Below are 4,808 nucleotides of genomic sequence, written 5' to 3'. Positions count from 1 at the left end.
TGCTGAACCTGTAGTCCTTGCATTTGAAATGAGGAACTGCTTCCAACTGTTACAGAAATGGTAATGAAAAAGAAGGGAGGAGATGTCATATATCATCTTGCCAATGGGATGACAGAGGGTATGTCTGTGCTACGGGATTATTCTGATTTTACATAAACTGGTTTTGTAAAACAGATTGTATAAAGTCGAGTGCACGCGGCTGCACTAAGCACATTAATTCGGCAACATGAGTCCATGTACCGAGGCTAATGTCGATTTCTGGAGTGTTGCACTGTGGGTAGCTATCCTGTAGCTATTCCATAGTTCCCGCAGTCTCCCCCGCCCCTTGGAATTCTGGGTTGAGATCCCAATGCAAAAACAGTGTCGTAGGTGATTCTGGGTAAATGTCGTCACTCAATCCTTCCTCTGTGAAAGCAGCGACAGACAATCATTTCGCGCCCTTTTTCCCTGGATTGCCCTGGCAGACGCCATAGCATGGCAACCATGGAGCCCATTTTGCCTTTTGTCACTGTCACCTCATATCACAGTAGTGAGCGATAATCACGAAGATGCATGACCATCTAAAATATCTACAGTGCGGCTGGTTAGGCTAAGCTATCACAGCGAGCTATTCAACTCAAAATCACAGCCAAACATTCAGTCACCAAGGAAAGTACCGAATCATAAGGGACAACCCTTAAACACTATTCCACATAACAAAGTCGATAATCGGAATACCATATACATACTCCGTGGGTAGCTATCGCTGTAGCGCCTATTCCACATAGTTTCGCACCGCCGCCCAGAGTCGTCCCCGCCCCGTGATAATCGGTTGAGATCCCAATGCAAAAAAACAGTGTCGTAGGTGAATTCCCTGGGTAAGTTATGTCGTCACAACTAGTTGGTAGGTAGTTTTCCACCATCTATTTCACCCAAATCTTTAATCCATGTAGCCCGAACCAGCTCATTTAAAAAGCAACATACCTCTCTTCCTCTGGAAAGCAGCCCGACAGACAAAGCGACAGAAATCTCATCAATTATCGGCCCTTGCGTTCTCCCCTTTTTCCCTTGGATTCATGCCCCGTGCGGGCAGACAATCGGCACACATAGATGGAGGCAACAAAGCCCTATCCCAGGAGCCACATTTTCGCGCTATTGTCACGTCAACCGAAGCAGCTTCGTTCTTGAGGTGTACTTGCGTAAGAGTGCTGGCGAAAACTCACGATAACGGCGTACTGAGTAAGCCATAAACCACAAACTGTGTGCTTAAGTGATTTACAGAGAAGACTTAGCGAATTCTGTGAAGCAGTCACAGAACAAACAGCATGCATTCATATTGCCATTGCAAATGGTTACGGCAGTTAGAACGTTACCGCCATACCCTATTGCAGAACCAATCTGGTACCATCGCAATTTTGTAAATATGTGGCAATAGATATGATGGGTTACTATCAGCTCATATCTAATACCCGTCTGCTGCTGTCATGGTTTGCCGAGGAGCCCCTAGTTGGGTTAAACCCACTGAAGAGTTGGGAGACCAGCCAAGCGCGATTCCTAGGACAAAAACAGTGGAACATTCACTCCCCCTGGCCTCCGTTCAATAATCTACACCCCATCATTAACATGTATTTATGTCTAAAATAGAGTTCAGTCCATGCCGAGTAGAAGAGTGAAGACCAAAATGGAAGACGCCAAGAGAAGTCTACTAAACCCAGCGTGACTGGCCATATAAGCATTAGCCTTAAGCCTAAAAAGATCCAGAGCAGAGGAAATGATAAAGAGCTACCAACATGCCATTAACTATGGAGAAGGGTCCAGATCTTCCGGACATACAACCCCAGTCTCTTGCTGAGTTCTCTCTTTTCTCAAAATATCCACAAATCTTCAGCTTCCCTGATGACAAATCCCCACCAATTCTACAGCGCCATCCTTGGCTACCAGCCATTGGGCAGTGCGGCCTGCATTTGTGTGATGAACGTCAAAAAAATGCAAGCGAATATAACAGAAACAGACTGACTTTTTAGTGAGTACTAAAATGAGGGAGGGGAGCGCGGAAAAAGTCCGTCACACACTAAAGGCTAAATCGAAAGGTCTATCCACAAACGTCACAGTGTGCAGTAGCGAAGAATCTTTTCTTTAGAGAAGAAAGGGGGGAGATCCTATATAAGCTCAAGCCTCGCTCTTACAAATTCAGTTCTAGCATAGAAAACCGGCGTTAAGGCAATGAAGAAGCATTTGGAGTCGCTGGCAAGTCTTTTTAAGAGACTCGTGCTCCTGAAAAAAGATAGGTTGAAATGATGGGATAACCTAACCAAGACTTGTGGCAAAACCGAGCTCGCACAAAGAGTGCTGATAACCATTCCAAGCCGACTGCCGCTTTTTGTGTTAGAGTGGGCACTCACCTCCCCCTCTCGTGCTGAGAGCAGAAGGCGGAGAGCCCGCGCTTGACACTGCAATTGGCTACCCCACAGTTTTGCTGAGGAAGTGGCGCCTCACTCCTAGCCCGACCCTTCTACCAACAGCACAGCCGTAGAACTATTTCTGAAATCAAAGACTCCAACCTTGAGGCCCGTTACAGGCAAACCAGCCGACAAGACATCATGGGAAACTGATGGATGACAGAATCGTAGGATGAGGCAGCATCACATATTGCTCTACCTCGCGAACTGAGGCCGTAAGGCTAGGAGGGGATACTGATTAGCGCGGAGTCAGTCACTTTTGCATAGAAAAGCAAGTGGTGGCAAATAACCGTGGGGTAGCCATATTAAAAAAACTTGCTTTAGTCTGTCCGAATCTCAGTCAGTCATTGCATTTAATCAGAAGGTGTCGATCATGAAAAAGCGAGATAGTCATTTTTTCCCTTTTTCTCGGGCGGTGGAAATGGGTGTATAATGATATCTGATCTATTATTATCTCTTTTTTTTGAAACACCCGGGTAAAATGTTTTGAGCCCTTCAGTTGCATGGGAGCCTCACCAAGAATGGCAAGAAAGCTTTTCGGAGAAAACTGCGGGAACCTTGGATAGCTGGCAATCCTTGAGTACCCCCTCAACCACCCTCCAATGGCGTTCGCAATTTGATGCGTTGGTTTTCCGTTCAACTTGTGTACGGTCAGCATTGTGATTGCCGTCCCAGCTTGTGCCTCTGTCGATTCATAGCATGGAGATATGGTCAAATGTGTTTGACAATTTGTCTCCCCCTTTCTGTAAATGGGGAAGCTCTGATAATAACAGATTTGGGTCTCCTCCCACATAGCAGAACATCAGCATCCAAAATCTCCGTATTGGTCGCATCGCTGGAGCTCTTTGGATGTGAGACCTGCATCGCCGACCCTCGCCCGTGCTGACAGCAGCCTCAATGCGGCCAAAAGAAAAAAGAAAGGAAAAAAAAAAATTTGTTTTTAAAAAGTTCACAGGAGGCTTCCTGTCTAACTTGCCAGTGCAAATCAGAGTTCGAATCGCTTTTTCCAGAGCGGTCACAGGGGTGGCACTGTGGGATATACCACAAGGAAAGCCAAAACCGTCGATTTGCGGCCACAACTAATCCTAATCTGACATGGCAATACCGAATTCGCGCTAACGCACTCGAGTTGGCGAGGAGTACCAGAAACGGTTAAAAAAGAGCCCTATATGGATAAAAGGGCCTCGTTGTGTGGACTGGTGCAAGGGTTAAATGGCTTAATTGCTGCTAAAATTCAGATTAAATGCCACCAGTGCTGATTCAAGACTAAAATACTAACCCTAGCGAATAAATGAAAAAAAGGAACAAACATCTTTTGAAAAGGGGAAATCAGAACCCGTAGCACTGTTCCCTTACTCCTCAGCATCCCCCCCAATTAAAACAAAAAAAACCCCACAACAAATCGTAAGGCATCAGCGTCCGGCTTGGTTTACCTAATATCGAACGTACAATGGTATTTAAGGAACAAGTTTTGGCTCATATGGGAAAGTGCTTCCGTGCATGCATTGCCAAGGAGGCTAGGAGATGAACTTGTCCCCATGCGAGTCCAAACCTTGTTGAACCATGTAATGCGAAAATATTCTGCATAGAAAAGCGTCGCGCGAGGCTCACTCCTCTCCAAACCTCGCACAAAGCGTCTGGGTGTGCCTTGATTTACAGAACATTCATGTCTTACCTGTTAGCCATGGGAGATCCCCTGCATTTTGGAAACGGTACTCGCCTTTCCTCAGCTCACAGCAGTGCAAAGCCACTTAGATCTACAAAGATGCGAAATTAAGCGCTCATGGGGACATGTAATGGGGCGCGCTATTATGTTGAATAGCACTGGTTTTGCTTCAGAAAGAAAAAAACAGGCGCACTTACATCCCTAAGGTTTGAGCAGTATTGGCACTGAATACATGGCGCAACCTAACAGACTGCCAACCCCTCATTACCTTATGCTAAACTTTTGTGCTGCACAACTGGGCATCATAATCCCCACGGTCGGTTCTACTTATGGACCTACTCACTCTGGGACTCACCGACAGACAGCGCTTTAACAAGCTAGCAAAGTGTTGTTGGGAGCCACCAGTATGCATGTCTCCTGCAGTAATCCTATATCTTGGACGGCAGTTATTGGGCACACCGTAACGCCATAAGCCTAGATGTCCGTATCACTTCAGATACCTGAGAGATCACGTATGCTAGTATAAAAACCAGCTCTACCGACCCGGCGCACTGTAGGGACTTCGCCTGTTGGCATACCTCCTGTTTATCGATGACACTAGAAAGACAAAAATAGCACTTCCAACTACCAGCGCAAAGCAATATCCACCTTCCCACTTGTCTGGCGCCCAAAGCTTGCCTGCCAGCTTACAGGCCCCCGTGCCA

The sequence above is a fragment of the Chelonoidis abingdonii genome, chromosome 10 (genome assembly GCF_003597395.2).
Source record: "Chelonoidis abingdonii isolate Lonesome George chromosome 10, CheloAbing_2.0, whole genome shotgun sequence".
In the NCBI taxonomy this organism is placed as follows: Eukaryota; Metazoa; Chordata; order Testudines; family Testudinidae; genus Chelonoidis; species Chelonoidis abingdonii.
The sequence above is the reverse complement of the archived record's forward strand: the minus strand, read 5'-3'. Positions refer to the sequence as shown.